At 40.4% G+C, this 13,798-nt stretch overlaps 1 long non-coding RNA gene across 3 annotated transcripts in view; it reads left to right on the forward strand.

Moving 5' to 3' along the window:
* The window catches only part of LOC133483473 (uncharacterized), a 36,056-nt gene that overhangs the window by 18,510 nt on the left and 3,748 nt on the right, over positions 1 to 13,798 (forward strand). The gene's annotated exons all lie outside the window — the stretch shown is intronic.

Raw genomic sequence — 13,798 nt, forward strand, 5'->3', positions numbered from 1 at the left:
GTGAGGCAGTTGCTGGGGTTCAATGGAGGACTCGACACATGCGTGCCTGCATGTATCCGTAAAAGCCTTTCTTACACTGCATTTTGAATGCTGTGTACTTGCCGTTCAAAACGCAATGCTGCGTCAAGGTGGGCGATTACCATTGCGGCGCTGCGCCTCGAGTTGAAATGCTTTGTTCCTTTTTAAAACAATCTTTATTTAACGATACAGTTGAGTTGAGTTGCATCTCTGTGGCATCATACAGCTTATCCAATAATAAAAAAGAGGCCCAAAAAATTACTCTTACCTATGAACCCTTTTCGAGGATTGTAGAAATAACATTGAGAAAAGGAACAGATTTTGTTGTGAATTTTTACAACGAAGGGTGTTCCTCTGACATGAGAGTGCCACTTACCAAGGTGAATGGCAACAGCAAAATTCACATTCACTTCGAGTAAACTTTCATTGAATTGTTTATATGTGCCCTGGAATTGGCTGGCGACCAGTTCAAGGTGTACCCTGCCTCTCACCCGAAGATAGCTGGGATAGGCTGCAGCACGCCTGTAACCCTAGTGAGGATAAGCGGTACATAAAATGGATGGATGGATGAATGAATTTTTTATTTTATTTTTTTTGTGTGAAATTCAAGTTTTGTTGGTTTTGTTCTTTTAACACAATGATTTTGTGTGCAACTGATGCGTGGTTCATTTTGTGCATGACCTGGATGACTGACAATCTACACAGACAATAAATATATATACCTGTTTTGAGTTTGAAATAAAACTAAAAAATAAAATGTATTTTTCAAATTAGGAAGGTTTCTGTGAACTCCAGATGAAACTGGTGGGGTTTCGTACCTCCAACAAGGTTAAGAGCCACTGCTCTATACTATAAAATCCCATACAAAATGATCACTTAAAAAGCCACTACACCGCTGCCTGTAATGAAGAGATTCCACAGAAAATAAAAGTCAAGACACTCTTCAATATTATTCACACTCGTCATGACGATGGTTCCATCCTTAGCTCAGATACAGCAGCAGCTGGGAGAAAGAGAAGTATGTAAAGAAGGACACTGCCCACACGTTAGTGAGAAGCAGCCTCTGGCACTAACATGTCCAGGCTGTACGACAACATGTGTTGGTGGCCTTTGACTCAAAACCCAACAAGCTCTGACCTGAGCCTGCAACACCATCAGATGTTAAGCAACATTCAACTGTCTTAATAGTTGGCGCAAGACCCCCCCCCCCCCTGTTTCTTTGTTTCCCGTATGTGTTCACACGACCTGCAAGTGAACACACACAAATCAGACAAATGAGTGAAAATGACACTATGACAAACTAGAATAGCATTCAGGAGAGGAGCAGAGGAAATTCTAATTAGGATCAACACCAGAATGTACAACTTCATAGATATGGTGCATACTTAGTGGCAGTGCATATGCTAATTTTTTCATTAAGATTCATGCATTATTTATTTACTGAGCAATAAAGGATGTCCTGGTGAGAAATAAAATAAAACAAAAAAATCTATATTGCAGATTATTTTTTTATTTATGAATTATATTTTGTCTATTGAAACAACAAAAACAGTCAATTATCCCCCTGGACAGAAGTAACCATGCAGCCATGCATTGTTTAATAATATCAAAGCCCAAAAACTGTATGCTTGGCACAGTTTGGCTGTGGTGGTGCAAAACATTTGCTCTACGGGTGTCAGCTTCAAGTCTCTTTTGTGAATGTGAGGTCAAAAGGGCAGCGCAAGTGTGTGAGTGACAGCAGTAATGGCGCGTGGGGCTATATTTAAATCCTAGGAGGAACAGCCTTGACTCGTGTGGATCCTTTTTCCATACAACATTGTCAGCATCCATATGACTTTTGCCAGTTATTATTTTAAGGACACTTGATTATGACATCTATGGCTGAAGTGTGAAATAGGATATTTATTCTTTGGACAGAGTTCTTCTGTTTCCTGTTTGAAACAAGCTTGCGCATTTTTGAATTGTGTCTTTTATTACTGCCTCATTGGAAGTCTTTATTGATTGCTTAGAAAATGTGGCCCCTTGCTGAGGAGTTGAGCGGCTGTGTTGTCAGGGAAGATGTGCTGTTGAACTGTGTTGATACGGTGGCTACAGCTGAGGTGTTTGTAAAGGCTGCTGGTGGCTGATTGGTTGAAGCGGTGGAAAGCACAAGCATTGGGCTTTCCCACACAGCCAGAGCAGACTTTGAAATTGGAGCATTTTCACTGATGCTTTATCAAGCCCCGATCACCCGATAGATCTGTCAGAACTACAGTTACTCTACAAGAATCTGTAGTAAAACAAATCATAGAAAGTATAATACTTCAATCTGGATTTGTTAGACTTGAAGGGGGGCTGGAGTTTTCTGCAAAAACGTTTCCAGTTAATAGTTGTCAAATAAATGAGAGGTTAAAGACAAAAGTGTGTTAGTTATGCCTTCAGTCTTTATGTTTTCAGAGCCGCTCGCCTTTAGGGCTACTTCAACATGCACACACCTACCTATCTGTGCCGCTATCTCGACAGTATATCTGTGTCAGCAGTGGACAGATACAGGATCATGAGAAATGGAGGCAATCCTGGTCCTCAGGATCACAGATAGGGGCTATGATCTTCGAGGTAAACAGGTTTTATGTGTGTTTATGTGTATTTGTCGCCTTTGGAAAGGTGGCACGACAAGAATTCCCACAGGAGTAGTGAGAGAGTTGTCATCCCACACTTTCCTCTTCTCACTCCTCACCTTACTTGATCACATGCTCCTTATCAGTGCATCTACTGGCCACTTTGTGAGAGCATTACGGGGTGCCACTTCATAAACTGTGAGCCACAGTGCACACAGTCTGGAATTTTTGGCACACAAGGTGAGGATAAGCGGTACAGAAAATGGATGGATGGACATGTTTGATAAAGCTCTTTCTAAGTAATTGAAGCAGATATTGATGGTGTGATACGATTCTGAAACTAGTAATATACACACGTCCTATGCACATATCACAACACCTCAGCAAATCCCATGAGACTTCAGATCAATCTGAGGAAATAACTCAGGGGTGTTTTCTTTTCTTTTTTTTACTTTTTACTATTTTGTAGGGCAGTGTTTCTCAAACTTTTTACAAGTACCACTTCAAAAATTACTCAGCTTTCCAAGTACCACTAATCATGACCAACATTAAAATACAGCAACATAGTAGAAATAAAGCCCTTTTCACACTGCACTTGGTTTTCGTAGCGTTCACCGCGAGGTAGGACACAGTACCGCACAGGGATAACGGTGACAACAAGCGTGTCCATATTTGCCGCTAGTTACTAAGATACCGAACATGTTTTCTCCATGCCGATTACTGTTCAACTCCACTAAAATCTTTTTCTGTTACTACTACTCCACCATCTCTCCATCACCACCATCTCTCCATTTGTCACCACAACGGGGCCGCTCCCTCATTAAACAATTTTCAATTCAAGAGTGGTGCCTTCGCGGTGCTGCCGCAGCACCTTGCCTGCCAGCATGCAACGTGCTCTGCTAAATGCAGTGTGAAAAGGCCTTAAGTGTTCATAAAAAAATGAGACAGAGGCTTAACCTAAAAGTATATTTAATATTATTGTTATCCACTGTAAAACTTTGCAATTCATGCATTATCACATATTAGAGTAAAATATTTAAAAAAACAGTACTTAAATAATGATGTAATTTACATGTATTGCACATAATGTAAGTGTATTGTAAAGTGGTGTCTTGAGATACGAGTTTAATTCATTCCTTGACCATGCTTTTAACTCAGAACACTTCTCAAATCATCTTTCATCATTGAAATGAATGAAATGCCAACCAACCCCCCCAAAAATGTAGTGTTTTTAATAAGGAAAAATAGCACTCTATATTATTATACTTTATAAAAACATACAGTAATGACATAATTGAATACAATTAAAAATAATCAAACATTTTGATTGATTGATTTTCTCCTTCAATGATGTATATAACTAGCAAATGCCTGTGGCTGAATGACTTGTGCCGCTGTGTTTAATAAACGATTGACTTTCCCTGAATTGTCCCTGTAGACCCGCACACCACAACACCAAGCGAGGAGGTCATGCTGCTGACGAGTCGACTGCCCATTAGCTTCCGAGCTAGCTGTTGGCTAGCGCTTCCCGTGGGAGGTCCCGCGACAACTTGCTGGGATATACTGTATTCCAGCCATCTGAGGCTTAAAGTGGATATATTTTTTTGCGGCTCAAACATGTAGGAATATGTTGGCATAAGAAAGATGTGCAGTATTTGTTTGACAATTGAGCAGGACGTGGTTTTTAAAGGATTCAACAAAGAAGCCCACAGGATCTGAAAGCAGAGAGAATGTGTAGATTTTACACAATTTTGAAGCCTCATTTTATATTTTTTTAATGATTCAAATTTGACAGCGTTGTTACCAAAACTTCTCTGTTGTGTATCAAATTTACAAGACAATTATTTTCACTTTACTGGGACTTTAATTCATTTAATTCTACTGTACCACTAGAGGGAGCCCGATACCACTAGTGTTATGCATACCACACTTTGAGAATCACTGGTGTAGGTAGGGTACTGGTGATGGCAAAGAGGAAAAGTGTGATGATGACCATACAACAACATTGCTCAGTAATTAATGGTTAAGCCAACAGTAATAATAAAGGACAAAAGGTAGATGTACACTGGAAAGTGAGGTGCGTGAAGTCTTTATGTGAGTGACTCCAATCCAAAGCACAAACTGTAATTTTGGTCAGTCACTCGGCATCAAACTAACCGTTTTTGTGCTTTACTGTTCGTTGTATGCCAATTAAGAATGTTAAATAGTGAGTTGCATAAAGTCTGAATGCTGGGTCACCCGCCTTGCAAGCAGTAATCTCTAGCCGTTCATCGTGTTTATCCTAAAAGTTAATACACAATTTATTTGTTAGTTAGAAGAACAAACATTTTTCAACGTGAATTTATCACATTTGCATGCACATTTACAGTTCAGCTCTGTCTTGTGAACCAGACTGAAGACGCTCTCTCTTGTTCCCTCACATCCATCTGCCAGTTAGAAAATCTAAACCGGGCAAGTTTAAAGTCAAGTGCTTACACACCAACCTCACCGAACTACACGTTTAAGGCATTTGGAACAGGAAACAGGGGACTTAACACATAGTTTGAAGCCTAGAATTGTCCAAAATATAATGATTAGAACTAAGATTGAGGTAAAAAGGAGCCAAGCCTAACTTTATGATGGCTGTCCAAAGACTTTTGTCAATGTAGTGTATTTCCATCCATCCTCTTTAGGGTGTGCTGACTTTGAGCAAGCGATGGGGTACACCCTGGACTGGTTGCCAGCCAAATGCGGGGCACATACAGTATAGACAACCATTTAAATGCATAACAATTTCATCTTCAACTACTGTATCTTAGCGTGGATCCTTTGGGAATGTGGGAGGAAGCCGGAGTACCCCGAAAAAAACTACGCAAGCATGAGAGAATATGCAAACTCCACACAGGAAGAGGACCCTCGAAGCTCAGAACTGTGAGGACGACAGGCCAACCACTAGTCCACTGTGCTGCCTGAGTTTATTCCCAGAGAGTGCAAACACACAGAGATAATTTTCCTTCCTTTTAATTAATGAAGATGCAAATTTGATCCACAAAAAGCAGTCAGAAAGGTGATGCCTTCCCTCCATTGTGAAGCAGCATCACAAAGAGAGGTTGACCTTGCCTTTTGCCTCTTGGCTGTCTGACAAAGCAATCCCCATGCTCTGGTGCAGCACGGCTGTCCTCTAAATGAAAGTAGCTGAGAGACGAAGGGCAAAGAGGCCTCTGGAATATCAATGTGCAATGCTCTCATTTAAGATTAAAGCTTTGAATAGAACCCTACGGAGCCGCTTGCCTAAGAAATGCTTGACATTTTACCCTTGCTGAGTCTGGATAAAAAGGTGTCCTGCCCCACCAGTAGCATCACCTCCGCTAACTAGCTGCCCCTCCTCAACTTGCCCCCCATCCTCCAAATTCATTGTGGAGTTATTGACTTAGGCTCCAGCCACACTGCGAACAAATAAGTAAAATGGATCCTCTTACTGGCGGTGAATGATAAGAATACTGAAATACCAAAAAGTGAGTGGATCAGCAAAATGACTAAGTATATAGGGGAAATGAGGCTACTGTGATAAACCGTGAGAAAGAAATGTTCTACAACTCCATGGATACATTTAGAGACAAAAAAAGAAAGAATATCCACTGACAACATGTCCTTTTAAAATATACTACTGTATCTCACTGACGGACAATGTGAGGCCTATCTGTATGGCAGTTTGTCTTGATGTTGCTAAAAATGCAAAACTGCAACCAAGTTCTCATCTTAAACAAAACAAAACAAAAACTAACAACAACAACAAAAAAATCACAGAATGGATTTAAGGAGGATAAGTCCTTAAATATGCACATTTGTGATTACCGGTAATGTTAAGTTTTACCAAGCAGACTTTTAGAACTCAGCAGCTTTGTGATGCAGCGTGCAATTTTCCTGGGTAATGTTAACGGTGTTCATAGTTTAAAGGGAAAAATAAATAACGGTGCTATTTAAATGATCCATTTTAAAGTAGAAAATATACATCTACTTGTTTTACTGAACACATGAAATTCCAGATGGGAGTATAAGTGCATTTTTACGATGGAACATCTTTGAGCACAATATCGAGAATGAGAGTAAAATATAGTCGGTACTGTAGTGGTAAGCCCACTTGTGATAAATAGAATTCCACATCACGCTCCAACTCTGCAGTTAACTGAATCAAAGCAATTCCACTTCTGCTGATCTTGCAAACTGAGACCCTTCCCCCATCCTCTCTCTCTCTCGCTCTCTCTCTCTCTCTCTCTTTGTCACTCTCACGCACACTCTCGTGGGGCAGGTCTACCCATCGTAGCATATTAGCAGTGGAAGTCGTCACACAATCAAGACAAGGCAGAGTATGAGACGTCAGGCCAATTTGTTTCCTTCTTGGTGCTCCATCAAATTAGCCGGGTAGCTATACCCTTGAGCTAAATCTAAGTTCACACACAGGCAGCAGGCTGCTGGACAGCATTGTCAGCACCTTTTAGACGGCTGCTGACATGTATCCACAGACTGACATGGAAAAAAAACAAAAAAAACATGATAGTTTGAAACACGGTGCTGCGGGTGTTCCTTTTTTGTGAGCTTGTAGTTCTTATCCTGAGGAAGGAGCAAGAAGTGACAAAAGTTCACAAAAAAAAAAAAAAACATCTCACTCAGTCAGACGTTAGGCTCATCAGAGGATTCTGTCAAGTTGAGGAAAAGACTGATTTCCACTCTCATCACGATCTCAGCCTAAATGTGCTACGACTCCAGCGGTGCCCTCCCTGAGTCAGAAGACAAATAGAACTCAGTGAAGCCAGTCAATAGTTCAATTATCTATATGTCTACTTTAATTAAACATATAATTGATTATCCGAGGACAAATTATAGTCATCCCATTACCTGTAAATCTAAGAGATTTGGCATAACCACCACTTGACTCTACTGTGGATTTACTGGCCTTAAGGTATCGGCTGTTCGGTGCATCATGGCTGTATTTCCCACCAAAATGTGTCTGAATGTGGCGCCAGTTTAGCTAAAACAGTTATACAATCATACTGCTGACGTCTGACTTTTCTAACTGAATTCATGAATATATATGAATCCATCTTGCATCTCAATCTGAAGCACCCTCCAGCTGCTGGCATTTTCTTTGTTCCTTCCAAGTGTGTTCTTATAGGATGCTTCAAATGTTATCGTGCAAAACCTGACCGTGCTGCCATGCTGACCATGCTATAAAAATAAATGCAAACCTGTATTTTGCTCAGGAGTTTATTGGAGAGATGTGATGGCTGTGCAAAATATGTATATTTTTGCACAATATTTAAATATTCATTTAAAACGTGGTGTTACACAAACAGCAGTGGATTAAAAGGACATTACAGCGTTGCTTTGGAGACAAAAATAGCAATTAGTCCGTACTCGTAAGACATGTATACTGTGTGTGATGTTTTATTTATTATTTAGAAAATTGTCAAAGGAAAACAATTCAAGCTTAGCTGTTTCTCTCCACTCTTTAAGAATATTATTACCGTACCTTTACATAATTTAGTTAAAATGTATTTATTTATTTATATAATTTAATGTTTTATTCAGTACATAGTTTTAACAGATTCCCCCCCCCCAATACTCTCGGCTGGACAGAAATCAGCAAACTATTTTTGGGAGATATTTAAAAACAAATAATTACAAACAGGTCATAACACCACACCTCCTGATGGTGTTTGGTTTTGGTTTAAAATGATTAAATTTGGAAACAGTGCTTAAAGATCCATATACTATAAACAGCAGAGGCCAAAGCATTGACATGAATGAAACATAAACCTTGTGTCCAAAAACAAAAGGATATCCACCCTGTATGTTAGACTGTTTAGTGTAATGTCATATGTACAGACAATGTGATGTATTCTAAACCCCATACTATGAGTCAAAAAATGTTTTGTTTGATGTTATGCAAACAATTTGACCAGTACCCTGTGATTGGCTGGCGTTCAAGTCCAGGGACTAGTCCACTTTTCACCCAAAGCCAAGTGGGATAGGCTCAAGCACCCCGCGACCCTGAACAGCATAAGTGATATGAAAGTAGAGGGATGGATAATCTGACCAGACTTTTTTAGGAGCAGAATAGCCGCAGAATCGCATTAAACATAGTGTGAAATGAATTACACTCACAAGTGGGTTGATAATCGTTTCTTTAGTCATCATCAAAGCATTATTGAGGAGTGATTCCCAGCTCTACATTTTGTTTTTGTAGGCTTCTTTATTCCTATTCCACAAATACACACCCTTGTCGTACTCTTCCAAGTCTGACGAGCCAAGAACAACACACATGTATGCATGTACACACACGCACATGCACACACACACACACACACTTTTTCGTGAATGTATCACCAACCTTTGGACTTCACCACTACTCGCTGTAATAGCTCAATCCTATGGATCATTTGAAAGCCTGCTGAGACAGACAGATGGGTAATGGATTACAAGGCAGATCAATGGCTGAATCAATGGAAGACATGCATCAATAAATGGATAGAGAGCTGCTGAAATAGACACCAGAGTTAACGGTGAACAGCGCAGAACATCATTGTGTGCCACACACAGTGGAGACGGCTAATGCGGGTCGACCTGGTTGATAAGGTGTCCTGTTGAATAATGCAGACAACAAAGACGTTGACAGCCAACAGCGGCAGAGAACTACGATGTTCGACATTTAGAGGGCCAAACCCCAAAACGTTCGACTGAATACATCAGTGTTGCCGGACCTTTATTAAGCCAAGGCACATATTTGACAACAAAATCTCACAGCACAATATCAAACAAAACTTGCACAAAATATACAGTTGTGAAATTATTAAATGAATTAACTATCTCAGCATAAAATCTGCCTGTTTAGTTGAACACAAAGCTATTACAGCATTTTGTTTATGAAAAGCAACTGGTTAATTTTGTACTATCTGCCATCATGTGGAAGAGCACTGGACCTGCCACCTGTCACTATACGTCGCTGGCATAGATATGTGAACAGAGATTTTATTTGTAGGAAATTAATAATTTTTGGACCAATTAAGTGAAATTTGATATTGTCCTGCGGCACACCTGATGATCTCATTTCCTTGCCGTTGTTTTACTTTGACACTGTAGTGATTTTACGTTAAAGGCCCAGTGCAGCGGCCCACTAGAACAAGATGTTGATGCTATTTTTCTTTCATTCCCCCATCTATTTAATATTTCATATTATTTAATGCGTAGTACCCCCTGGACCTTGACTGGTTGCCAGCCAATCGCAGGGCACATACAGTTTAGCCAAACAACTGCTCACATTCACACCTATGGTCAATCACTGTTAACCTAGCATGCTGTTTTCGGAATGTGGGAAGAAGCGGGAGTACCTCGGGGTCTCAGCCGAGATTCAAACCCGGGACCTCTCGACTGTGACTGTGAGGTGCACGTGTTAAGCACTATGCCCCCATGTTAGGCATAGAAATATAATAATCTATTTTTTTTGTACACGCAAAGATTAGGGAATGGCTGGAACACAGAGTAACTTTGCTATGAAACAACTTGTCTAGCTTTGTTTCAGCCATCAGATGTGTGTGTACTGTACTGCTCTAGGACACATAGTGCCGTGTGCAAGCCGCTCACCACAAATGTCGATTGTTTCGAACTCAGGTGCTTCTGTGACCGGAGGCTTACTCATCGCTTGTGGTTTCATCATCTAGCAGCATCCCGCTCTCTGATAACTGCATTCCACGCTGTGTCAGCTGTTGGGAATGGGCACCGTCATAAACGCATTATATGCGATGCCCTGGTACCTCAGCTTGCTCTACTTGGACATGCAAGTGTTAAGACACTACAGCTGCTTCTAATGGGCCCATGCCATAAATCGCTGGAGAATGCCTGCTTTGAGAGGTGGGCACTCAGGAGCAGCTGTACCCGTCTAAAAATAGTGTGAAGGCTGCTCCTGGCACACGTTGAAGTCAACATGCAGTTCAGCACAGAAAGCTTATCAACAATAACTCCCACCTGCAGGAGGCCTAGCATCAGCACTATCACACAGGAAGTGAGGGCCTCGTGCAGCGGGAACGTCAGTGCATGTCACTGTGACTCACGCATCCAAACAACGAGAGGATCATAAACCACAAAAATCAGACACTTTGCTTTTTCAGAGCAAAACATTCCCAATCAGCACCGCAGAACAAACCCTGGTCAGAGGAGTGACAACCACCAACTACCCTGGTAGAAAACAAATCTCCACAAAAATTCACACACAAAGCTCTTTTTTTATCAGTCTCCTCTCAGTCATGTTCTGTCAGTAAGTACAGACAGAAATTAAAACTTTATAACCAGCCCTGTTTGTTCAGGCTGATGATAAAAAGTATGATTCACAAGCACCTACTTGCATTTGGGTGCTTCTACCTGTTTGGTTGTACACTGCAGAGGAAATGTGATTGCTCAACACATTGGCTGGGAGTCTTTAGAGGTGCCAAATTGTGCCTCTGGGAGTCACTGTAGCTCACAAACTGACGATGAAGTCCAAGTAATCAAGCTTCAAACTCATCAAGCATGTTTGTCGTAATTAAAAGGTCAGTATTGGGAGGGCTGTTACATTCTGCTACTGAGCGGGCAGGAGTAAAACACCCAAACCTGAACATTTGACTAAAGTCTAATTGACCAGTTGAGGAGATGATAGGACTATAAGATTCGCATTGATCCAACCTGTGTATTCTCCATCAGGCTCTAAGGCAGCTCATAAATAAACATGAAGACGCAAATCCAATAATCAATTGTGTGATAAACAAAAAGAAATTGTATGGAAAAATCCATGGATGCATGCATTTCCCAACTATCTTAAATGTTAATTAAAAATTCAATACCAACAAATGATTGTAGTATATGAACGTTTTTGTCTTGCCGAGTTACCTTGAAATGAAACTCAATCATTATCACTGTATATGTATTTAGAATAAGGTTATGCTTGCATAATGTACCTTTCTTTCAGTGCAGCTAATCAGTATCTTTTTCATTATTATCATTCATTTTCGTTCTCGTCTTTCCTGGCTGATTGCCAAGGAGAAATCCCAAGGTTGTTAAAGTGAGAATGAGTGAAAATTGTCCTAATTTTGTCTTTCCCGAATTTCAACACAGCAACAAAAACTGTTGGCTTTTTTTGATATGCAAGAGGAGGGCACTCTCTGGTGGCTGAAAGGTGCTAGTGAGGCTTTGTACAAGTAGGCCACTTTTTTTTGTGAATAGGCCCTCATCCAGCAAAAAATAAAAGAACGTCCTAGATTTTGTTTTTTAATTGACACGTGAAGTGAAATATGCAAAGGTTGTCTGTTTACCTGTGAGCCTCCACTAATAGGTGCACACTGTTGTGTTGTGGATCCCCCGCTGCTCCCCTAATTACAGGCAGTGGTTGCTTTGCAGCAGCCTAATAAAATCAAATAGTGTTCTTCCATATTACCCCCATTGTATTTACTTGTATATCAGTCCCCTCTCAGCTGTGCCATTTTACATAATGAATGCTGAGGCTTTTGATGTGTTTGCCTGGTAGGAGACGCACACTCCGCAGGAGGAGCCGCCCGAGGGCCTGCTGTTCTTACCTTCTTCCATTATAATGGTTTAAAGTGTTGGCTGAATTACTGTAGGTCTGAACAGCCGTAATGTACCATTATATGAATGAAAACTAACTTTTTTCCCCCCTAATTATTTCCTTCTAGTTCACTGGTATTAGGTGCTGTGATGCTTAATTATTTTGAACATTCTAAAATCAAGCCTGAGTACTGTATAACATTTTTGCCATTAACCAGTCAAGTGATAATTAGTATCCATGAAATGAACATGCACAGACTGAAAGACGGACTCAGATGGTTTGATTCACTAAAATGCTAATATGCACACACTATTCACATTAAACAGGCCTGTGTTGGTGAATACACTCGAGTGCATGACTGGATTCAAATAGTTGTCTCAGTCGTGTACATTCAGCAACCATGCACATTAATAAAGCCCACTATCGAAATCTAATTCAGCTAACATGTTGCATAGAAAGGTTAATAAATTGAAATATCAAAGAAGAATTTATTTCAGATGTTCAATTCAGCTAGTTAGCCCATCTGCCTCACAGTTCTGAGGACCACGGTTCAAATCCCAGCCCCACCTGTGTGGAGTTTGCATGTTCTCCAAGACTATTGAAACAGATTCAAGTTTGGAGTTTATATCATGCCCTGATAGATGTTTGAATGGAGCTACCAATATATAGTCCAATAAGATCTAAATGGAAATAAGAAGGCCACCATTAGGTTGAAAAAAATTAAATAAAATCTCTCCAAATACTTCTGGACTCAACTGTGAATGATGCAAGATCTGATCACACTGGAAAAATTAAACTAGACTTTTGCCTCAAGGGAAATTAACAAAAGCAGTGCAAATAACCAAATGTTTTTCAACTAATTAACACTTTGTTTTGGATCCATAAGCACGGACTCTTGTATTGCCAAAACCTCCAGCAAGTTTCCTCCTTTGTGGATTTATATATCTGTATACATTGATAAGGAATAGTCGCACCTCGGGCAGCAAAACATTCGACACATCAAGCTCAGCAGGATGAAAACTGAACACACTTCTCTCTATGAGAGCCAAGACTCTGATGTGTTTTGATCATTCACAGCAGGGCCTTGGGTGCACGATAGGAAGTTGAAAACACTGTTCATGCCAGGCTCAGCAGCATTTTTGCCCGTGCAAAGCCACTTTTTTTGTTCCGATTCAGAAGGACGTTCAGTAGAGCATCGCTAATATGGCGCTATGAAGAAATTCCTACCCCCTGCTTCTCTTCTGTCTGGAAATATGCTGCTTTCTGACTGTTGAGAATGTGTTTAGCAAGAATCTTTGAGAAACTTTGAATTTTTTTTGGGAAAGTTAAAGAAATGAGCTGTTCAAGTAAAATACACGTGTAAACAGTGTTCCTTGTCTATGCCCGCAATTAATGACAAAGCTTCTCCAAAGAGGTGCAAGTGTCTCAGATGCCGACTTGACTAATTTGGTGTTGACACTGCAGTTCAAAAAAACACTAGCGCTTGTTCTCTCTAGTCACACTGGCAGTTTGCTTCCTTGTGTGTTCTGGAGCTTTTGAGCCTCTGTTTTATGACAACATCTTTGCAATTCAAAATACATTTGGACTGACTGTGAATACAGTAAGCACTCAA

The sequence above is a fragment of the Phyllopteryx taeniolatus genome, chromosome 9, assembly GCF_024500385.1.
Source record: "Phyllopteryx taeniolatus isolate TA_2022b chromosome 9, UOR_Ptae_1.2, whole genome shotgun sequence".
Taxonomy (NCBI): Eukaryota; Metazoa; Chordata; class Actinopteri; order Syngnathiformes; family Syngnathidae; genus Phyllopteryx; species Phyllopteryx taeniolatus.